Source organism: Ranitomeya variabilis, chromosome 6 (assembly GCF_051348905.1).
Source record: "Ranitomeya variabilis isolate aRanVar5 chromosome 6, aRanVar5.hap1, whole genome shotgun sequence".
Taxonomy (NCBI): domain Eukaryota; kingdom Metazoa; phylum Chordata; class Amphibia; order Anura; family Dendrobatidae; genus Ranitomeya; species Ranitomeya variabilis.
This window is the reverse complement of record NC_135237.1, coordinates 400,061,650-400,087,036: the sequence shown is the minus strand read 5'-3', so window position 1 is coordinate 400,087,036 and position 25,387 is coordinate 400,061,650. Positions and strand designations below refer to the sequence as shown.

At 42.5% G+C, this 25,387-nt stretch overlaps 1 protein-coding gene across 7 annotated transcripts in view; it reads left to right on the top strand.

The window, feature by feature from the left end:
* The window catches only part of LDLRAD4 (low density lipoprotein receptor class A domain containing 4), a 465,509-nt gene that overhangs the window by 250,581 nt on the left and 189,541 nt on the right, over positions 1–25,387 (top strand). The gene's annotated exons all lie outside the window — the stretch shown is intronic.

The following is a 25,387-nucleotide window of genomic DNA, read 5'->3' as shown; positions in this document are numbered from 1 at the left end:
GTAATTTTGCTAGTTTTTATGGACATGTTTCTGTGTTAAATGAGTCTTCCACTATTTTGATGATCTACACTCATGATAGGTCGCTCAAAAAATAAGCCCTCAACCAGCCTCAGATCATGAAAAATGGAGATGCTACAGGTCTTGGAAAATGGTGGAATTTTTTTTTTACCAAACTTTGGAATTTTTTTCCACACTCAAATAAAAGAACCTAGACATGTTTGGTGTCTATGAACTTGTAATGTGACCTGGAGAATCATAATGGCAGCTCAGTTTTAGCATTTAGTGAATGTGGTTAAATAAAAAAAAAAACTTTGGAATTGCCCTTTTTTTTGCAATTTCACCACATTTGGATTTTTTTTCTCGTTTTCCAGTACACTATATGTTTAAAATCAATGGTGTCATTCAAAGGTACAACTACTAGTCTCGCAAAAACAAAACCTCACATGGCCATGTTGACCGACAAATAGAAAAACTTGTCTCTGGGAAGAAGGGGAGCAAAAAATAAATATGCAAAACCGAAAATACCTCTGGCTGTGAAGGGGTTAAGTTGCCTGATGGACGTTTTGGTGGTGGTGGTGGTGGTGGGGGGGTTGGGTGACCATAAGCATGTTTGTTTCCATCAGATTGAGAGGAATGTGTTACCATTTTCCTTTTGTAGCAAGTTCCTTGAAAAGTAAATAATGTCTCATTAATCCTTTCTGTTCCTCCCTGTATTTTATCTGTTGGGCAATTGCCATGTAATGTGTATGGCCGTATCCATACAATCAAAATTTGATCAAATGTAAAGAAATCAGAATGTTTGTTTCCCTCTCAAATTTATTCTCTGATCTTGATTACGGACACCCAACCATAATATGGCCTTTAAGGTATATTCTCATAAGTGTGTTTGAAAAACGAAAAGCTCAGGGTTTCATGCAGAGAATGACATTTTTTTTTTTTATCAGCTGAACTTCTAGCCTTTCCCATGTTACAGTATTGCATTGCATCCATAAAAATTAGATGCTATAGTATATCAAGGTTTCCGTCAACTACTCTCCCCCCCCCCCCCCCCCCTCTCAATGCAGATTTGGTAAGTGAAGGGGGAAAAAATTGCAAATCTACATTTCTCTATTAAGTACTGGTCCAGTTGCTGTCCATTTTTTTTTTTTCCTATGGACAGCACTCAAAGCGAAAATAGTCATGAATGAGCCCTTAAAGATGACTATACAATGAAACTGGGAATGATCAAACTTTAAAATGAAAATGATATGGAATTGTTGCATAATATGGAATTGTTGCATAATATGGAAGACACTTGTATCCCAAGGCAAAGAACACCATGGCGGCTCATCATGAAGTGCAATCTGCTGTACCTGAAGATGCTATAAATGAGAAAAGGGTTTTACAGAAATGTTTTGAAAAAAGATTATTCATTGGAAAATCATCAAAGAAGCACTGTCGGAGCATCGCGCTGTAAAAGCTGTGAGACAGCGGGATGAAATGCTGCATTAAAATGTGAAAATGGCAACTATGATCTAATTACATGTAGGCCACGGTCGGCTCCGGTTAACTGTCCTCTGATTATTTCATCAAGCTACAATGAGTCTGCAGCATCTGATTTATGCTCCCTTTAACCACTGATATTCGCTTACTGTTAGTCTGCTGTGTGTTTATTAAGACGCGTGCATTCTTGACTCTTCCTTGTATCCAGTCACTATCCATCTTCTCCACTAAGAAGTAATTATCGGTTATTGGTTCCTGAATGAGCCGTTCTTGATTAGGCTTTCAGCCATAAAACTTCTTCTGAAAGCAGCAGAGCATCCCAGTATCTAGAAACAGTGCTAATAGGCCATAGCACGCTGAGCGGCATGTTCTCGCGGATGACAATCCTGATGTGGCAGCTGGTAAAGTTTGAGAATTTTGTAAAATACAAATGTGTATCATCCACAAGTTTAGAGGAAACGAAATTCCTCACGGACTCACTATTTATGGATGAACTCTCCTTGGTCCTCTAGACCGAGGTTTTACCTTGCTTTATGAAAAATGCAATCGATACATCAGGCTGCTTTGAGAAAAAACTGGCCGTCATGGCACACTACAGTCTTGCACTTGTCTGTTCTTATTATTGGGTGTTGTATTAATGCCATGACTAAAAGGATCTTGAGGCATATTGCAGAGAACTGAACTGGTAAGGTCTGATACTTGGGAATGCTTTATTTCATCCATAAATGTAGACGCTCAGCCATGTCATAAAAAATTAGTTTCAGGGAAATATTGTGTGGTTTGAAAATTCAAAATGTAATCTGGCAGATGAGTTTCTTTTCTATGTGGAGAAATAAACTTTTGTATGCCACCTTTTGTTTTGTTTCTGGCTTAACCCATTCTTTACGTATCAGGCCCTGGATCTTATTGAACGTAAAACAGCTTCTTTTGATCTAGAATACAGATCAGATCCTGCACTGAACTCTCTGGCCTAGCATTCACAATACCCATAGTAGAATGGAACGCCTTAACCAGTCCATTAATCTCATTTACCAGGAAACAATGGAGCGCTGAGCTACACCTATTGGGGTGGGGATTTGGTCCAGTGGATCTGGACTGATTCAGAAAAAGCTTCTCTTCCAATGTTAGAGTTGCTGGCCATAGAACAGTCTTTTATGTGGATTCATTCTGTCTCTATAGGGCACTGTCAAGATTCCTTCAGACAATCTAATTTCCGTGGTTTATGTAAATTGCCTGGTGGTTACCCGGTCAAAGGCGTTGATAAAGGTCACTGATAGTCTGTCAGATAGCAGAGGAGCATCTCCTTTCCCTGACAGCCCGTCATATAAGGGGGAAGGCGAATACAAAGGCAGATTTTCTAAGCCGCAATCCCCAAGATAAGAGGAATGGGGGTTGGATCAAGCTGTCTTCGAAAAAATAGTCCAGATGTGGGGCTTCACAGTGGTAGATCTGCTTGCCACAAAAGTAAACCGCAAAGGGAAGTAGTTCTGTTAACTAAACCCCAGGGAAGATCCCCTGGCTGTAGACCCTTCCTTATTCTCTGGAATTTCATCCTATTGTATACCTTCCCTCAGGTTTCACGGATTCCCCCCCCCCCCAACCCCTGGTTGTAAGGAAAATCAGTGAAGACTAGAGGATGATCATCTTGATTGCCCCCTTTTGGCCCAAGAGACCATGGTTCTCATGCCTAAGGATGTCTGTATCGGAGCCATTGATATTACTGGAAATCCCGAACTCCCTTGTCCAAGGGCCGATATTCCATCCACAAGTAACTAGCCTCAACTTGACGGCATAGAGGTTGAAAGGACGTTGTTAGAGAAGAGTGGTTTTTCTGCCAATGTCATATCTATCCTGCTTCGAAGTAGAAAGCCAGTCACAACCCGGATATACGCTAGAACTTAGAAAGTTTTTATCCTTCTCGGTTTCCGGGGTGGAGGAAAGGGCACCAATAGGAAAGAATTTGGAGATTGTGCAGAAGCCTTGAGTTGGGGTTATCCACAGCACCCTAAAAGTACAGGTATCTGCTCTCAGGGCCCTGTTTAGTTGTGACTTGGCGGGTAACTGTTGGGGATCATGACTCATTAAGGCATCTTTGAGGTCAAGACCTATTTTAAAATTGAATTTGGTACCTTAGGTTTGTCAGGAGAAAATGTAAATCCCAACTAACAGTTTGAACCCAAAGAGACAGCAACCTTTCAAGACAGCCCTGCTAGTTGCATTAACTTCAGCCAGGAGGGTTAGTGGTATTCAGGCCCTTTCCATAGCCCTGCCATTTACCCATATCCTAGAGGATAGGCTGGATGTTTCTTGAAGATCACTCCATCTTCCTAAGTTGGCAAGTCTGTTCCATAGACTACAGGAAGTCATCCTTCCTTCCCTCCTTTTTTGCGCCAATTCGAAAAACCAGGAGGAGGAAAAATTACGTGCATTAGACTTTGAGAGGTACCCATCTACACATCCCTTAGACACCAAGTGTAGAAAGGATAGGTCTTTTCTTTTCTTTTTTTCATATCCTTCCAGGGGGCTAGAAAGGGGTGTAGAGCCTCAAAACCTACTATTGAAATATGGGTTAGGGAGGTTATTTCTCTAGCCTATTCATCAAGCGACAACGAGGTGCTGGAAGGTTTGAAGGCTCATTCCACCAGGGCCGTGGCAACATTTTCCTTGGGAAAAGCAGGCTCTCTATAGAAGAGATTTGTTGGGCTACTACCTGGTCCTCTGTCTACATTCTAGATTCTGTCTACATTCTAGGCATTAAAGATTGGATATGGGTGCTTCTGCTGATCTAGACTTTGGGAGAAGGGTGCTTCAGGCTGTAGTCCCTCCCTAGTTTTCCTTTTATTCTCTGGAATTCTCTTGTGGTGCTGTGATGGGTGATTGAATAAAGTGTTACTTACTGGTAACGGGATGTTTTGGAATCCATAACAGAACCCTTATATTCCCTCCTTTCCCATGTTCGTGAGCACTACTTTTTACATAAAAATTCGTATAATTCCACACTTTTAGGCGTTGCCTGGTATGTTCTATTAACCAGTGATTTTCTCATGACCTGTAATCCAACTGATGTGGGAGAGGTGCTACCCTTTTTTAGTATATAGGTTTCCTGTCCTTTGTAGGCGGATCCCTTCTCGTGGTGCTGTCATGGATTCCGAAAAATCCTGCTACTGGTAAGTAAGACTTTTTTTTTTTTAACTGCAGCATGTCAACTTTTCAAGTTGTTTTGCAGGTTTTTTTTCTTCCATAGGATGCAATGAGTAAGCGCAAAAACACAGCAAAAGTTGTAATTTTTTGCTTTTTTTCTTCTTCTTTTTTTTAACTAAAAACGCAGCAAAAACAGCAGTATAAAAATGTATTTATTTCTCTTCCCTCACCCCACCCAAAGTTAAAACCAAAATGTTTTGGTCTCCTCACATGAGCATAAGTTAGTATTAGTGTAGTTTAAATTAGTGATGTGAAAGTAAACAATGCCTAACCAACTCAATGCTCTGCCAATGTCTTAAGTAAACTATGCTTGACCAATTCAACTCTCCCCGCTGTTACATTTGTAACTTTTTCCACAAAATTTAGTCAAATTGCCCTTTTTAACAAAAATGATTTATGGCTTCACATATGTCTTGGTGGCCTAACAGGCATTGTTCATGCTTGTATGGTGAAAGCAAAGCTGAACTTTGAGATCCTGAAAAAATCAGCAAAACCTGCTTTGTCTGCAGCTTTTAGGCCATGTTCACACAGTGCGTTTTTTACCGCGGAACCGCGGCGGTTTTGCCGCTGCGGTTCCGCAGCTGTTTTCCATGCAGGGTACAGTACACTGTACCCTATGGAAAACAGGACACACTGTGCACATGGTCCGGAAATTTAAAAAAAAAGCCGTGCTGAATAGCTCCCGGAAAAAAGAAGGAGCATGTCAATTCTTCTTCCTGAACCGCAGCGGTTCTGCACCCATAATGACCTCCATTGTGAGGTCAAAATCGCAGTAAAACCCGCAGATCAAAAATATATCTGCGGGTTTTACTGCGGTTTGTTGTGCAGAACCGCTGCAGCCGGAAGTGCGGGGAAGCCGGCGGAAGTGCGGGGCCGGAAGTGCGTGGGCGGAGAGACATGGAGGCGTACCGGCGCATGGGGATCGTGTCGGCCGTTTGATTGATTTGGTATGTGTGTCTGTGTGTGTGTGTCTGTGTGTGTATGTGTGTGTGTGTCTGTGTGTGTGTGTATGTGTATGTGTGTGTATGCGTGTGTGTGTGCGTGTCCCCATGCGACGCTAGTGCCACCATTGTGCTAAGTCGCCGTATGGGACTACTACTCCCATCCGGTATTAGGATGGGAGAGTTGTCCCTGTGCCCGGCGACTTAGCACAATGGTAAAGTTACACCAAACACCTACACACAATACACATACATGACACACAGTACAGTACATACAACACATAACATAGAGTATATACTCACCAACAGCACACTTGTAGGCGAAGCCCTCGATCCTCCAGGAAAAAATCGCAAAATAATAAACCAAATCCATACTCCCTGTCCGCAGAATCCATAAAACGAGTGTCCCACGCCGATCGGCTGCTCTCCGGCGATACACTGCCAGGAGCGAAGCTCCTAGCAGTGTGTCGCGTACTGTTCCGGAGTTCAATGACTCCGGCGTCTCGGTTAACAGCAGTACAGCTGCGTTGAACTTTCCCACGCAGCACTGCCGTTAAGCGAGAGTGCCGGGGTCAATGACCGCCGGTAAACTCGCTCGCGCATGCGCAGTGACACACCGACAGGAACTATGGCTCCTGTCAGTGTGTTGCTGCATCCGTGGAGAGCAGACATATCTCTGGATGTGTCTGTTCTCCATGGAAAATCTTCGTGGGATACGTGGCACTTAAATACGTGGCACTTAAATACGTGACACGTGTCACTTATACGTGATACGTGTCACTTAAATACGTGACACGTGTCACTTATACGTGATACGTGTCACTTAAATACATGATACGTGTCACTTAAATACGTGGCACTGAAATACGTGGCACTGAAATACGTGATACGTGGCACGTGGCACTTAAATACGTGGCACGTGGCACTGAAATACGTGGCACTGAAATATGTGGCACGTGGCACTTAAATACGTGGCACGTGGCACTTAAATACGTGGCACGTGGCACTGAAATACGTGGCACGTGGCACTGAAATACGTGGCACGTGGCACTTAAATATGTGGCACGTGGCACTTAAATACGTGGCGCGTGGCACTGAGATACGTGGCACGTGGCACTTAAATACGTGGCACTGAAATACGTGGCACGTGGCACTGAAATATGTGGCACGTGGCACTTAAATACGTGGCACGTGGCACTGAAATACGTGGCACGTGGCACTGAAATACGTGGCACGTGGCACTGAAATATGTGGCACGTGGCACTGAGATACGTGGCACGTGGCACTTAAATACGTGGCACGTGGCACTAAAATACGTGGCACGTGGCACTTAAATACGTGATACGTGGCACTGAAATACGTGGCACTGAAATACGTGGCACGTGGCACTTAAATACGTGGCACTTAAATACGTGGCACGTGGCACTGAAATACGTGGCACTTAGGCTATGTTCACATTTGCGTTGTGCGCCGCAGCGTCGGCGCCGCAACACACAACGCAAAGTAAAACGCAGCAAAACGCATGCACAACGCTGCGTTTTGCGCCGCATGCGTCCTTTTTTTGATTGATTTTGGACGCAGCAAAAATGCAACTTGCTGCGTCCTCTGCGCCCGGATGCGTGCGCTGCAGTGACGCATGCGGCGCAAAACGCGGAGCGCTGTCATTCAAAACACGTCCACTCATTTTGGTGTTTAGTCCCAAAATGGAGGATGGAAGAAGAAAAGGGTTGGCCAAGGAAATGACATCATTTCTTTTTTTTTTTTCCCCCACTGCAGTTAAAGCTTTATTTGTGTCAAACACAGACAATTTGCAGAGAAAACTGCATACAAAACGCACAAAAAACCGCACTAAAAACGCACCAAAAAACGCACCAAAAACGCACCAAAAACGCACCAAAAAACGCACCTGCGTTTTCTGCAGAGACCTGCAGATTCAGTCAGGAAAAAAAAAGGATGGAAATCCTGAACGTGTGAACATAGCCTTACACTGCCAGATCAGTTTTTGGCTGCTAAAAAAAGCATTTTGTGAACAGTGGCCTTTGCCGCAGACTTTGTACGGATTTTACCCCTGCGGATTTCTTTTATGGAAGGGGTCAAACGCTGCAGTTCCGCACAAAAGTTGCATGCTGCTTCTTTTATTCTGCAGTGGTTTTCCTGCGGATTTTTCCGCACCATTAGCACAGCTTTTTTTTTTTTTCAAATTGATTTACATTGTACTGTAAATCAGTGCGGAACTGCAGCATTTCTGCGTGGAAGGATCTGCACCAATTCCGCATCGTGTGCACACAGCTTTAGAGCTCCTTTAAAAAATGTAGTTGAGCAGTGTGGTTTTTAGTGTCATTTTTTTTTTTTTTCACTTTATATTGGGAAGAATTGTAAAGATTCTCCTTTTTCTGTCCAAATACTGTCGATCATGAATTGTGTAGCTTGTGTAGCTACTTTCACACTTCCGTCTTTTGTCCTCCGTCGCAATCTGTCGTTATGGGCAAAAAACGGATCCTGCACATGTGCTTGCAGGATGCGTTTTTTGCCCATAGACCTGTATTAGCGACGGATGGGCACACGTCGCATCCGTCGTGCGATGAATCCCTCGTGTTATGGCGGACGCGATGCACAAAAACAGTTCGACCGCGCATGCACGCCCGAAACTCCGCCCCCTCCTCCCCAGACTGCAGAATGGGCAGCGGATGCGTTGAAAAACTGCATTCGCTGCCCACGTCTTGCAGTTATTTCACAACGTATTGCGACGGGCCCGTAGCGACGGAAGTGAGAAAGTAGCCTTATAGATGTTGCAGGAGTGCATATTCCTCTATTGCTCTGACTCCGTTCTCAACACTGACTGTTTTCCATCTTTCATAAAGTTCGTCCTCATTTAGTTTCCAAAATATTTCATCAAACTATCTTTAGGATCTGAAATAAACCACCATATCTGTCTCTAAAGTTCAGTAAAGCGAGAAAAGCTTAGGTAAGCCGTATATTAATCTTGATGAGAGGCGGATGCCAATGATGAATATTGCTTGTACCATGTTTTTGGAGGGTGGAACTGTGAGCAAATTTCTGTCACCGGCAGTACAAGGTTTATTGAATCCTAATGTCATAGATCTCAAACACTCAACCTACCCCCCCCCCCCCCCCCCTTCACAAATTAAACTTAATAGTTACAAGTCTAACTTGTTTTATCGGCACCATATGAAAAGCGGTCTGTAAGTGTTAAACAGCTGTGTGGTAAGCAATAGGTGAGCAGCAGACATGATTCATCCTGATCAAGAGAAGCTACGGCTCTGGAGGAGATTAATGTTCCTTATTGTTTCTGAAACAGAAAATGGAAAAATGGAATTACGAGGATATTGTTCATTGCTTGCCTGGATGCAAGTAATTGGTATTCTTTACCAACCACATGGGTCTTGTCAGCCATAGTTGGAAAATGTTCCTGCTGTGCCAGATATGGAAGAATAGTACCTACATACAAAATTCCATCCCAGGTTTAGTTTTTTTTAACTTATTGGTACTACTTTTTGTTTGTTCTATAAAATGGCAATAATCATGCAAAAAAAAAACTGCACTGAACGTGGCGTTTTGCAGTTTCCAGGGATTCAGTGGCTCATAATTCCAACAGGAGCAATCTGTGAAAGTGTCCTGGCAGAAGAATCTGAAATCTGTTGCAACATGTTAATGATTCATGTTTTGATGTTATGGAGGCGTTTTGACTGTGCCTTGTGGCTTGTTATAAGGTTACTATGGCTAGCTGTTTTGTGGCATTTACTTGTTACTTCTGTTACTTTTTGTAGTTTTGTGGGATAATTTAGCTTTTAAGTAAGAACTTGGCTGGCACTGTTTGGTAACCATTTCCATAATTCTTTTATGGGAGCTCTTTGTCTTGTGGGGGAAGGGATTAAAGCTGCTCAAAAAGTCTGACATAAAGCAAAAGGCTATGTTTGCACATTACAGTTTTTTTTAATGCAAATTGTTTTTTTTATATTACCAGAAAAAACTGAGACTTCAGAAATCACATGCACACGCTTGTGTTAATTCCTGGCTGCATTTGAGAACCAACTATTGTGAAACCTGCAGGATACCCATGCTTTCAGTGTATTCGTATTGTATTTTCACCCTTTGAAAGCATGGAGTGCCCAAAAAAATGCAACCATGCATTTTTTTTTCTGCATTTTTAATTTAATTACCGTATTTTTCGGACTATAAGATGCACCGGACCATAAGACACACCCCAAATTTTCAGAATAAAAATAAGGAAAAAAAAATGTTTCAAATGGGGGTACGTCTTACAGTCCGAATTCAGCTTACCAGTGAAGGGATCGGCACAGGTGGAGAAGTGGTCACAGGGGTCTTTCGGTGGTCCAGGCTGGTGCGTTGGCCTCCAGGAAATCCCATCCCAGCCTGGTGCTCTGTTTGGGCAGGGGTGGAGGATGTGCTCCGGGGCAGGGGCTGTGGTCTGGAATAGTGGCTGTGCTCCAGGGCAGTGGCTGGGCTCCGGGGCAGGGGCTGTGCTGTGGGCAGGGGCTGTGCTGCGGGGCTGTGGCAGCGGCTCTCTGGGCTTAGTGGGGGCTCCAACGGCATTTCGTCAAAGTCCGAGAACATGGCCGCCGGGAAAATGGCCGCCGGGCTGGCGCACGCTCAGATTCAGATCTTGTTGCCGAGATCTCGCCCCGAGATCTCAGGAGACGAGATCTCGTTGACGAGATATGAATCTGAGCGTGCGCCGGCCATTCTCCCGGTGCCCATGTTCTCGGAGGCCACCGCAACATGCCATCAACGGATGAGCGGGGGGCCTCCGGGCTTTGTCGAAATGCCCGCAGCACAGCCCCTGCCCGCAGCACAGCCCCTGCCCGCAGCACAGCCCCTGCCCGCAGCACAGCCCCTGCCCGCAGCACAGCCCCTGCCCCGCAGCAGCATGGGAAGGGAGGCTGCATCGGGACCACCGCCACTGCCGCATGATTTGTAAGTATATTGCGACTACAAGACGCACCCCCATTTTCCCCTAACATTTTTTGGGAAAAAAGTGCGTCTTGTAGTCCGAAAAATACGGTACTAAAACAAACTTTATATTGTGAACTACAAACTATAAGGCTGCTTTCACACATCAGGTTTTTTGTTTCAGGCACAATCCAGTAATTTTTGAAAAAAACGGATCCAGTTTTTTTTACACGCCGGATCCGTTTTTTCCCATAGAGTTGTATTAGCGCCAGATTGTGCCTGAAGGACATGCGTTTCATCCGTTTTGTGCCGGATCCGTCCCTTCAGGCTTTTTTGCCGGACACAAAAAAAACGTTCACTGCAACGTTTTTTCTGTGCTGCGAAAAAGCCTGAAGGGACGTTTGCGGCAATAAACGCATGGAACGGATGTGTGAATGAACGGTTCTGGCTACCGAATCCGTTTTTTGTACCCTGAGCATGCCCAGAAGCTTTGTTTTCGATTCTGGCATGGGGAAATGCTCTCGCGCGTGCTCTCTCACGCTCTCTCTCTACCGCCCCCCCCCCCAGCAGTAAAGAGAGCCGGATCCGTTTTTTTGTAAATTTGCCGGATTTAGCCTGAAACCAAAAACCTGATGTGTGAAAGTAGCCTAAGATGCAACCAAAACTCACAAGGTGTTATCCGAGCATGCTCTGGTGCTAACCAAGTGACTTCGCTGACATGCAGGGGATTTCCTAACACAGGAAGCCCCTGCATCTCGACCAGCCTCGAGACATGCAGCCGTGGGGACTCGAACACCTTTTACTAGCACGCCGAAGTCACTCGGTTAGCACCAAGAACATGCTCATATAACGCTTATCACTAGTGATCATGGCCCAAGAAGGAATCATTTGGAGGCCCTGCTCTTTAGCTAGATAATTTATCAATATATTTTACAAAGTACCTCAAAACCAGTAAATCATTTATAAAAACGGATTGAAAAATTGTTTCCGTTTTCATTGAGATTTATTAAATGGGAAAATAGACTGGTAAATCAGACAAAATGTCTACATATTCACAACACAGGATCAAGGAACGTGATTAATACATGAAATGCACTGTATTTTAGAATATTTATATAAAGAAAACTTAGATTCTGTTATTGTGATCTGGCTGAATAGCCATTCTTCTAGGCCTGCAATTAAGTAGCGGAGAAGAGGCATCTTTGGTGGTCTGTGAAGCTTACACTATGCTTTGCCTGTTCACTGCTTGTCGTGGTAATTAATAAACATGTCTGTGCTCCGACAATTCATGGAGAGAAGATGTTTTAGCAGGTTTAGCAGCTTTGTAGTTCTCCTGGGAGAAGAGCTTTTATTGTTGGTAGCTGTGTAGCTATACACACTTGATGGGCATTAAGCCTACCCAAAGCGCCAACAGAAAATATACGGCAAGCAGAGACTCTTCACATGCTATAATCACATTGTCCCTCTGAACTCTGATTAATTTACTAATGCCCAATGAATGAGAATACCTTATTCCTGTTCTCTGAAACTGTTCATCTAACAACTTTTTTCACATTCTATTACATCTTTTATTTTCAATACTTGTTTTAATACTAGAGGTTAGGACCATCCCAAACTTGGGTACACCGTGGCGTTTGTGTAATGACTTTCATGCTTTTTTTTTTTTTTAATCCTAAAACTGTTTTCTAAGTACCTAGTGTTATTTATATGCACTATTGTTTTTACTTTCAACAAGGTATTCTGTCATTTTCTTTATCTAGGGATTTTTCTGTATAATGGCCAGTGTGAACATGCTCCTATTTTGCATGAATACCAACTTGTACTCCTGTTTAATTTTGTTCGGTCTACACAAACCTAGGACACTGCCATGACACAGCTGGTGTGATGACGTCAATGACCTAGGTTGCTGTATATGAAATCTATTTTTACTTATTTTATGGAAAGTCATCCAAACTTCCTTTAAATATGGTCACACCCAGTACAATGAGAGCGGCCATGTAATTAAATTTCAGTCTAGTTATTTGACAGGTCAGGGTTTTCAACTAAAAGTTTAATATCCTATAAAAACTATTTGCAGATGTTGTCCTGTCCTCCACCCCTCTGTGTTGGTTTCTTCATACACTCCAGTCATACTGATACGGATTTCAGATTGTGAGCCCCAATGGGGACAGTAATGGTGTCTGTAAAGCGCAGTGAGACTAATTGTGCTATTGAGTAAAATGAAACTATTAAACTGCATCCTGTCATATAGGTGCAGCTAATCAGACAGAAGCTAATCATACAAAAAAATATATTGTACTACAATACTGTAGTAAACTGGGATTTGACAGCAGTATGAAAGCTGATATATTATTCATTGACTGCTCCGCAGTTGGGTATTTGCGGTTTTGTCTGCCTTCAGTGTTGGATAGATTTTTGATGACAAGTGTCTTTTGTGGATTATTACTATAAACGGTTATCCTTATGGGCCCTTCATATGCTCAAGGCTTGCTGTTGATGATCCAAACTTGCAACTCCGGATCCTGTTTTTTCCACATCAACTCAATCTCCCTCTAAAGAGGCTCATAATTGGTCATTGGCTGTAGTTACTTGATAGATAGGGGTCTTAGATTGATGATTATGGCATTTATGATGGGTCTCCACACACTAACTATAGTTGATTTTAAAATCTTAAATATTGTAAGTGAATACAGTATAGTCATTCATTTTGTACCTGCAGTTAGAATAGTGATACCAACTCTGACTCCACCCAAAATGGAGTCCAACATTACAGCCCTGGATATAGTTGTACATGGAAACTGACGGTCGTTTATCCACTTTATTCAGTACATAAAAGGATACATCTAGGTGCGGACATGCGGTACAAGTTGTATCACAGTTTCTAGATTCTAATTCGAAGAATAATGGAGTGATAATTTTTCTGTCAAAGCCATGGTTCCAATGCCATCATTGCTATTAGACAGTAAAACAAAATCTCAAGCATGTAAATCTAAATGCTCGGCCAATAAGTTCATGAGCTGGAAATAAATCCTATTTGCTCCTTAGAGTAAAAGTACATGACCATATTCACTATATTATAACATTTTAGATTTTACTTTCTTTGTATGTGGCTTTTTTATGCGTCGTGCTCCTGGTGAAATTTATCCTCTACTTTAAAAATTTAGCAGTCTAGTGAAGATGTTAATACATGTCTGGCACTGCCATTGTAAGAATTAGAACAATGATAGTAATTTGCAGCATCAGGTTACCATTTCCTAGAGGGATGGGAGATGGAACAGAGGAACTAAAATTGTTTGGATTGTTAGCGTTTGCCATCCGCCAGGCTTGCCAGACAGATGGATCATGAATACTGTCTAGACTAACTGTACAGGGGGAAGCTGTGGTCTCTCAAAGCAGACCACGAGACTGGGTAACACAAGGGCGCTCGCCATTAATACACTAGAAATCAAAAGCTTATGTTATTGGGATAATCAAATCCTGCTGCGACGTTCGCTGGGATAATCTGATACATACTGTACTGTTAAAGGCATGTGCGACATCTGAAGCCAACGACTTGAGAATCTCCTTTGATTGCTGCTTTGTATTAGAAATGTCTGTGTACTGTACCTATTATCCATTTGATTGTACTTTGAAGAAAATATTGTATAAACATTCCTGATCTTACACTATTGGCTGCATATATTTCCTATAGAACAGTGGTTCTTCAGCAGCTTCAATGCATCATGACATATTGTATAGTCGCTAAATCATATCTTGCCACACAACTATGAAAGGCACTATTGTATGTATATTTAGATTATGCGCCAATAAATGTACTTTGAGCCCATCAGGGGAAATTATTTTGGTGCCATACTCTAGCTACAAAGGAAATATACTTGCATACCTTAAGTTTCATTGTAAAATATCATTGTTCACATAGGGATTATGACCGACTTAAAGAAAATCTGTCACCCCCTGAGACATATGACAATATGGGCATACAGGTAATAGAAATGTTAAACAAGTCCTACCTATATGCCTCATATTAGTGGTCTTGTTGTTGTCAAAGCTTAAATATCCTTATGCTAATTTCTTCTAAGGGCATACGGTGCGTGGAAGTAATCCCTGCCTCCTGTCTTCATTATATCAACTTCCCATGCATGTCAGTTGTGGTGCCAGAATCCCGTACCTGCGCCCTGCATTCCCCTCCACAATACATACTTTTTCCTCCCTTCTATGGGCACTGCAATCAGGGATATTCTGCACCAGCGACTAACGCTCCAGTGTCCTCCAGCGTGCGTGAAAATAAGGTGTGCTCTCCATTTCTTCCCTGCGTAGTTATCACTATGTACATGTGGTTCCTAGCAATGACTATGTAGAGAGGAAATGGGGTGAGCACTTTATCGTCACCTGCGCAGAAGATCCCTGAATGCAGTGCCCATAGAGAGGAAAAGGTACATAATGTGGAGGGTGGTACAAGGCGCAGGTGTGGCATTCCGGCACAACTGACGTGCATGGAAGGGGAGCAGAATTATAATGAAGGCAGGAGGCACAGAATCCTTCCAGGCACTGTATGCCCGGAGCTTGGAAGAAGTCATTAGCATAAGGAAATAATGTAAGATTTCTCAACAACAAGACCATTTAATATGAGGCATGCAGGTAGAACTAGTGTAAAATATATATATATATATATATATATATATATATATATATATATATATATATATATATATTTACCCATGTGCCCATTTTAATATGTCATATATGTCCCAGGGGGTGACAGATTTGCTTTAAATCTGTTCAATTGTCAAATCCTGTTCCCTGGATAAACCAGTGAGGCCACAGTAGTGACACTTTTGTATGTCCTAGTATTCTGTAGTTGTGCTTCTGATAAGCAGTGGAATACATCTAGTCTGGACTCTACATCATCGAGATCAATTTATAACTGGTCTTATGAAAGTTTATGAAACTGTGCATTTCACTTTAATTGTCATACCCCTGCATTCTGATCCTTTCTGATTTGAGTTGGAAGTAGATGCTAGGATGTCCCCCATACACTACATAGTGGGGTTTTTGGGGCTCTTTTTCAGATACCACACATACACATTACATCCTATGGTGCTATTCACATGTCCATGTTTTTACACGCACAATGTATCTGTGCAAAACATATGGATATGTGCAGGGTTTTTTTTGGGGGGAATGACTAGGGCAGTTACAGGTTGTGAAGACACTGAGTGGGTCAGCGGGTGCTCTAGTCAGCTAGCTGAAACCATGGTGAGGGTAAAACAGTGTGGCAATACTTTTTCGAACCACGAAACAGGCAAATGCACATAGAACTGTCCCAGCAGATTACCCAAGATAGTGATGCTCTGTAATTTTGTACCCTTCCACTGACTCGCCTGGATAACAGAAGCTGTGACTTCAGAGCTTCCAGGGCCGACTACCCCCACCGGTGGCACACAGAGGTAACGACAAGCTTAGGAACCTGACAGCTCATTGACTTACAAGGCAAGGTGACTGGAGGGTCACAACCTGGCTTCTCCAAACATCTCCATGAAATCAGGTGACCGGTGGGTCCAAATCCGGTCTACCCCAGACATATCCATGGATTCAGTGCTGGTCAATAGAACAGATCTTTCAGCCGGTTCGTGGTTCCCTAAGTTGGCGTCCTGTAGAATGTCAAATCTGTGTCCCTTGTGATTGAGCCATGATCTGGCAGCTATCCTATAGATGTAGAGTGTTCCTGGCTGTGATTTTATAGTCTCTGGTTCTTTGGATCTCTAGGATGTCTGGATGTATGGATGTACAGTTAAGTCCATATATATTTGGACAGACAACATTTTTCTAATTTTGGTTATAGACATTACCACAATGAATTTTAAACAAAACAATTCAGATGCAGTTGAAGTTCAGACTTTCAGCTTTCATTTAAGGGTATCCACATTAAAATTGGATGAATGGTTTAGGAGTTTCTGCTCCTTAACATGTGCCACCCTGATTTTAAAGGGACCAAAAGTAATTGGACAATTGACTCCAGGGCTATTTCATGGACAGGTGTGGGCAATCCCTTCGTTATGCCATTCTCAATTAAGCAGATAAAAGGCCTGGAGTTGATTTGAGGTGTGGTGCTTGCATTTGCAAGGTTTTGCTGTGAAGTAAACATGTGGTCAAAGGAGCTCTCCATGCAGATGAAACAAGCCATCCTTAAGCTGCTAAAACAGAAAAAACCCATCCAAGAAATTGCTACAATATTAGGAGTTGCAAAATCTACAGTTTGGTACATCCTAAGAAAGAAAGCAAGCACTGGTGAACTCATCAATGCAAAAAGACCTGGGCGCCCGCGGAAGACAACAGTAGTGGATGATCGCAGAATAATCTTTATGGTGAAGAAAACCCCTTCACAACAGCCAACCAAGTGAACAGCACTCTCCAGGAGGTCGGCGTATCAATATCCAAATCTACCATAAAGAGAAGACTGCATGAAAGTAAATACAGGGTTCACTGCACGGTGCAAGCGCCCATAAGTATCAAGAATAAAGGCTAGACTGGACTTTGCTAAAAAACATCTAAAAAAGCCAGCACAGTTCAGAACATTCTTTGGACAGATGAAGCCAAGATCAACCTCTACCAGAATGATGGAAAGAGAAAAGTATGGCGAAGGCGTGGTACAGCTCATGATCCAAAACATACCACATCATCTGTAAAACACGGCAGAGGCAGTGTGATGGCTTGGGCATGCATGGCTGCCAGTGGCACTGGGTCACTAGTGTTTACTGATGATGTGACACAGGACAGAAGCAGCCGAATGAATTCTGAGGTATTCAGAGCCATACTGTGTGCTCAGATCCAGCCAAATGCAGCCAACCTGATTGGTCGTAGTTTCATACTACAGATGGACAATGACCCAAAACATAAAGCCAAAGCAACCCAGGAGTTTATTAAAGCAAAGAAGTGGAATATTCTTGAATGGCCAAGTCAGTCACCTGCATGCTCAATTGGGTTGAGATCATTTCACTTGTTAAAGACTAAACTTCAGACAGAAAGGCCCACAAACAAACAGCAGCTGAAAACCACCGCAGTGAAGGCCTGGCAGAGTATCAAAAAGGAGGAAACACAGCGTCTGGTGATGTCCATGAGTTCAAGACTTCAGGCAGTCATTGCCAACAAATGGTTTTCAACCAAGTACTAGAAATGAACATTATATTTAAAATTTATTCAATCTGTCCAATTACTTTTGGTCCCTTTTAAAAACAGGGTGGCACATGTTAAAGAGCTGAAACTCCAAAACCCTTCATCCAATTTTAATGGGGATACCCTCAAATGAAAGCTGAAAGTCTGAACTTCAACTGCTTCTAAATTATTTTGTTTAAAATTCATTGTGGTAAAGTCTATAACCAAAATTAGAAAAATGTTGTCTGTCCAAATGTATATGGATTTAACTGTATATTGTTATAGGTGTATTCCATTTTTATAGCTCACAACTGTTCTTCAAGCCATTATTCACAGGTCAAGGTGAAGGTGTGTTGAGATTAATTCTTATTCTTTGACTTGCAAACATTGAAGGATAAACTAATAATCAAACTTCATGGCCTGGTATAATGTGTAGTCAACATATCAGAAAATAACATTTATTCAGTGATCTTGCATCCCTGTTTTACAAAGATAAAAGTACAATGAACTTTAGGAGTGGATATAAGAGGTAAATAACCATTTATCAGTTTACAAATCTCAATTCAAACCTACAAGAGTCAACATAAAGATAAAAGCCCATGCCTTCTGGCTGACTGAACATGGGTGTCTGGATAATTAAGATTAAAGGCTATCCTCACAAGTATGTGATGGGTTTTTGAAAAATACGTACAGCACGTGGACTGCATCAGTCTGCCAACAGTGTTCAACATTGCAAAGTATAGGAGAAACTTTGTAATTTATTTTTTCATCCATACCAGTAAAACTGGGTGCACGGATGACTTATATTGTTTTTTTTGTTTGTTTGTTTTTTTTTATTGGCGTGTCGAGGAGGCCCAAGTCGGTTACCACACCAGCAAAGTTGAACTTGCCTGGTCTCCACCATTGCAGCAGTCCATTGGCGTATTCATAAACGCTTCCGTCTAGCTTGTCTACAAGTTAAGATTCTGATTACCGGCTGTTGTGGACCACTTGGGAACCTGTACAGAAAACAACCTCTCTGCGCACTTTTTTACAAAGATTTTTTCTTTTTACATAATGTCAATCTGTCAAGTAATAAAATGACCCTCCTACTTCATTACAACAACTTTTAATTCATTAATATTAAAAAGCGTCTGTGACAATACATTCTGGGAAATAATCCCATCGGCTAGAAGTGCGTTCCAGGTCAGCATGAGATCACTCTATTTTGGTAGAATGCCTTCACCACGTTTGCGTTTGATACCAATCCCCTTGCTAAAGACGGAAATGTGTCTGTATTTGCTAATGTACCTCAAAAGACTTACAATAAGTATCACTTGAATGTCCTCCATATGTCATTTCTAGGCTATTGGCTATGAGCTTCCATTTTCAGGTTTGTATCAGTGATCTTTGTATTTCTGCGCTTCTAACAAACCTATTGAGATGATTTGGTGTGTGTGCATATTCTTCAACTTTTTTAAAGGCTATTGGGCAAGTGCAATATGTATTCACTGTTCCCCAAAGAATAATACAGTATCACTCGGATACTAATGAGCCTTGTTATCTTGAATGATGATTATAATGAATTGCTTGGCTAATGATAGATATAGATTATTTCAATGAATGTATTATCAAAGATCTTAATGTCGTGATCTGGGTCACATATGTTTCTGAATCTTATTTTTCACGGTGGTGTAACTTTCTGCAGGTTACAATAGGGTCATTGAGGGCAAGCAGACAGTAAGCGGTGGCTCAAGGCAGGGTAAGTAGTAGGCCAAATTGGGTCCAGAACCCCTGCCCCTACATGTGACCTATCCCTGTTATTCTAAGCCCCCTTTTCAATGTTTATGAATTAAAGGGAACCGGTCACCCTCCACTGGCGTTTTTAACCAAAAGAGCCACCTTGTGCAGCTCTAATGCTGCATTCTGTCAAGGTGGCTCTTTTATTTAGAGTCCCTTCCAACACTGCAATATTCGTGTGCCGGGTGCCGTCTTGTTTGCCTTCATTAATGTCCCCGGCGCCTGCGCTGTAAGTTCCCATCATGTGATATGAGTCTAAGGGCAGCGCAAACTGCGCATGCCCGAAAAAAGAACTTACAGCGCAGGCGCTGGGGACGTTAATGAAGGCACAGGAGGTGGCGCACGGAGGGGCCGAGTGATGGCTGGGAGGCATTTGTGTCCGGGAGGAAAAGACATGCCCCCCCCCCCTCCCCCGGACAGACTACAGGTATAGCGGGCAAATAAAAAAAAAAAAAATGAACATTGGTGTTGGAAGGACCCCAAATAAAAGAGCCACCTTGACAGAATGCAGCATTAGTGCTGCACAAGGTGGCTCTTTTAGTTAAAAACACTGGGGGGAGGGGGGAGTGACAGGTTCCCTTTAAATATGTAATATAGTAGGTGGGTCTTTTTTTAGTTTGATAATTTTGGACTCGCTTTATGTGGTTTGTTTTTGCCAAACTGACAAGTTACAAGTTGTGGCACAAAGTTGCTGTACATCACAAGCATCCTGCACTTTTGTGTTCCATATTTTTATCCATGTATTATATTTTCAAGACTGTGTTTTCTTGTTCCTGTTTCCAAGACATGTAACGGTAATGATTGCAGTCTTCAAATCCCTTTGTTTTCATGCAGCACTGATGTAGATTTTTTTTTTAAAACGCAAATACGTAATCAACCTTACGTATTCTCTTGACTGAATAACACTCATTCTGTAGTGTAGCGTATTATTAAATGTTTTAGCATTTTGTTCTTGCATTCTTTAGAAATTTGAATGTACCGAACCTGTTATATGCACATTCCCTCAACTGACCTTTTCCAACTATTAAATAAATTTACACAAATGTAGAGAAATTGCCATTACTGAACTGCTAGCTCAAAATGTACAGAGCACATAAAGCATTTTACTATTGTAAATGCAGTTCAATGTTATAACAAAAATAATGCTTTTCTATAGCAATTACGAATTCTCCAATGTGTTATTTTTTTAAATACATGGTCTCAGTGAGTGTTTATTAGAAGTTGTACAGTGCCGCGGTACATGTAGTACTTACCAAAGAATGGAGACGTTAGTGGTATTCACGCTATTTAGAATTGTACTTTTCCACAGTATTCAATGTAGAATTTTTTAACATTTTCAAGGTTGAAATACTAAAGCAGAACTTTGAGTGGCATTAAGCTGCTCTAATACATTCTAGTTAGGCCATGTTCAAATAATATAAATTCCACACTTAAAACACAAACAAACCTACTAAAAAAATTGTGATTACTGCTAGTTAATAAGGTATAAAATACTCCATGCATATGCTCCAGAAAATGGCCTTTGGCAAATCTGTGCTATGTGAACATGTCCTTAGAGAATATACTGTAATTATCATATAAATTAGGTTCTCATTTGGTAATCCTATCCTTGTAAAAAGTAAATTGTGTATACAACATATTAGGGAATTGCTGTTTATCTAGAACTGAGATCATGCTCCTTTACAGTGGGAGCGTTTTGAGTGTTTGTGAACATCATTACAAAGCAAAATTTAGGTAGTTTTGTGAGGATTTACACACATTTTCCAGCTTTTTTTTTTCTTTGAAACATTTTTAACTAAGGTTTTTTTGTGCATGGTAATTTGTTTTATAAATCTTATGAATTTGATCAATTCAAAGCACTGCAACTACTTGAGTTAAATTTTACTGAACATATTCCAGACACACTAAAATCTGTCACTACCTCATGCTGCTTACGTGTACTACAGATGCACATAGATTCTCTGAAAGTGTCAATTGGGATTACAGCAGCAAGGACCATACTAATTTTTTTTAATAAGGTCAATTCAATAAGGTCATATGAAAACAGGTTCTTACAACTTCCAATGCTGTTACTGTGCCGAATCGAGGTGTATAAAGATTCGACATTGAGGGCCTCCAGCCACATGTTTTCTTCAAGAGTTATACCTTCCATCTCCGAACTACATCACGAGTGTCTGTTATATATGATGTAAGAGATGTCACTACCAGTATGCCGGTCGTTGTTTGAGAATGGGGTACGGCACTGCTATGTACGACTGACCACAATTTGATACTAAACCAGCTTCTCTTTATAACTTGTGAAAGATAACAGGATTTTACTTCTCAACAAAATATGGGCCACAACAGCCGCAAACCACACAATGCAAAGTATGCAACCTGAGAGATCCCAAGTGCCAGCTTCACGGACAGGAGAAAGACTACCCCAAGACTATGCCGCTCCTTCTCTTATCCGGGACAGGGCCTGTATAGGGTTCTACCGCGACCATGACACGTGGTCCTCTCAGGTATATAATCTTACACCCGCCTTAATTACAGTAGATTCCGGGTACCCTGTTTTCCCCTTGAAATATATATATTTACACGACAAATTACTTAAACCAACACAATATGTACACAGTGCATTCTCCTCTTTGCGAGCACTCAGAGCAGATGCCCTGACAGAATATACTCAACAGTAAACTGGACTTGTTGTTCTGACGTCCGGCCACTGGATTTAATCCGCTTTCTAGGTCACCAAATCCTCTGATACAAGTGAAGATTCAGATCTCATCCTATCAGTCCCAGTAGTATTTCACATAGTTCTTCTATGGCATTTACGTTTTTATCAGAGCGTCGCTATAAAGGAGCTCCCACAATCTCCATCAGTCCATGGGTAGTCTCAGTAAGTGTTCTTGAATATGCTGCGACTTAACTCTCCCTAACTAGTCAGGGCTCCTTCTCGGTTTTACCTCAGGCAAGCCAGAGTTCACAACTTCCTGTTTCCAGAGCTTTCTTTGTTACTCCATGGTGACCTCTAGTGGTCAAACTTAATTACTGCAACATCTACTATATAATTGTCTAAGGGGTACTTCCATCTGTCTGTCTTTCTGTCTGTCCCGGAAAGCCTGCATCGCTGATTGGTCTCGCCAGCTGCCTGTCCTGGCTGCCATGACCAATCAGTGACGGCCACAGCCCGGCCGAGAATTGGTCCCTCCCTACTTCCGTCCAGTCAGTGCCCGGCGCCTGCTCCATACTCCCCTCCACTCAGCACTCACACAGGGTTAATGCCAGCGTTAACGGACCGCGTTATGCCGCGGGTAACGCACTCCGTTAGCACTGCTATTAACCCTGTGTGTCCCCAACTTTTTACTATTGATGCTGCCTATGCAGCATCAATAGTAAAAAGATGTAATGTTAAAAATAAAAAAACAAAAAACCTGCTATTCTCACCTTCCATCATCCGCCCAGGCGTGCACGGCTGCCGCTGCCAGAGATGCATTGTGAAATTACCCAGAAGACTTAGCGGTCTCGCAAGACCACTAAGTCATCTGGGTAATTTCGCAATGCATCCTGGGAACGGAAGATGGCGGCAGCAGCGTGCGCATCGGCACAGCTTCGCTGGACACCGGAGGGTGAGTATATAACTATTTTTTATTTTCATCATTTTTTTTAACAGGGATATGGTGCCCACACTGCTATATACTACGTGGGCTGTTATATACCGCGTGGCTGCTATATACTACGTGGCCAGTGTTAGATACTATGTGGGCTGTGTTATATACTGCTTGGGCTGTGCTATATTACATGGCCAGTGTTATATCCTGCGTGGCCTGTTATATACTACGTGGCTGCTTTATACTGCGTGGGCTGTGTTATATAGTTTCGTGGGCTGTTATATTCTGCGTGGGCTGTATTATATAGTATGTGGGCTGTGCTATATACTGTGTGGGCTGTGCTATATATTACGTGGCCAGTGTTATATACTGTTTGGGCTGTGTTATATACTACGTCGCCTGTTATACTGCGTGGCTGCTATATACTGCGTGGGCTGGGTTATATAGTACGTGGGCTGCTATATACTGCATGGGCTGGTATACACTACGTGGGCTGTGCTATATGCTACTATACATATTCTAGAATACCCAATGCTTTAGAATCGGGCCACCATCCAGTTTCTTATAACAGGCAACATTGAGAACATTAACATGCTACAGAGATTCAACCATAGGTTTTAGATGGAAATCAATAAATTTGTTAATTTGTTCATATGGACCGCCATTGCCAGAGATAATGGGTTGAACGGGTGGATTTGGGTATTTTTGGGTGGAGGTACAGACACTGTCCGTGGAGTTTTGGGAATCGGACCATTCATGATCTCTATTGATTTGATCCCACTGTAGAATGTCTGTTCTGTAAGATCTTGTAACTGGTTCTGGAAGAGGGTAGTTGGATTAAAAGAGAGCCTCTTGTAACAGTTGAGATCCCTCAACTGCCTGAAAGCCTCCCTTTCATACATTGGTGTTGGCCACAAGACTGTTACCCCCTTTGTCAGGAGGCTTAATTAAGCTACGTTCACATTAGCGGCGGGCGCCGCAGCGGCGCCGCATGCGTCATGCGCCCCTATATTTAACATGGGGGCGCATGGACATGCGTCACACTTGCGTTTTGCGCCGCATGCGTCGCAAGTTGCATTTTTGCTGCGTCCAAAATCAATTAAAAAAAGGACGCATGCGGCGCAAAACAGTGTTGTGCATGCGTTTTGCTGCGTTTTTGTTTGCGTTGTGCGCTGCGGCGCCGACGCTGTGGCGCACAACGCAAATGTGAACGTAGCATAACTACTACTTTTTTGAAAAACAGAAAACTGAGCCTAAGTATGACTTGATAACATGCACGATGTAAGAGCATGTTAACACTGGCCATGGAAACAAACAAAACCAAAGAAAAAGCAATGTGCATATACCCTAATGAAAATTAGCAAGTAAAAAGCAAGTGAATTAAATAATTAACATAGGATACCTGGTAAACACGGTTTATGATCAAAAAAGCATAAAGCTGTCCCACCGAAGCAAGTTATACCCAATTGGGACAGTAACTAAACTCTATAATGTTAAAACCTACCTACTGTGAATAGTGGCAGTCACCCGGTCCCAACCGAACACCTAACTTTGGAGGGACTATATATGAACTGCCCAGCTCAGTGAAAAGGGGTCCACACCCTGTTTGTTCTGAATACAAAAATATTGAAGAAAAAAAGAAACTGAGCCAGTGTATTACTTGAAAACATTTACGATGTAAGCGCATCTTCACACTGGCCATTTTTGAGCAGTTTTAATTGTTTCAAGGCCAGCCTCTGGCATTGTTAGATTGTCTTTCTGTATTCCCTTAAGGCCCCGTCACACATAGCGATTTACCAACGATCACGACCAGCGATACGACCTGGCCGTGATCGTTGGTAAGTCGTTGTGTGGTCGCTGGGGAGCTGTCACACAGACAGCTCTCTCCAGCGACCAACGATCAGGGGAACGACTTCGGCATCGTTGAAACTGTCTTCAACGATGCCGAAGTCCCCCTGCAGCACTCGGGTAACCAGGGTAAACATCGGGTTACTAAGCGCAGGGCCGCGCTTAGTAACCCGATGTTTACCCTGGTTACCAAAAAAAACAAACCGTACATACTCACCATCTGATGTCCGTCAGGTCCCTTGCTGTCTGCTTCCTGCTCTGACTGAGTGCCGCCGTACAGTGAGAGCAGAGCGCAGCGGTGACGTCACCGCTGTGCTGTACTTTCACTTTCACTTTGCGGCGCTCAGTCAGTGTGGGATGCAGACGGCAAGGGACCTGACGGACATCAGATGGTGAGTATGTACTGTTTTTTTGTTTTTTTTTTACATTTACGCTGGTAACCAGGGTAAACATCGGGTT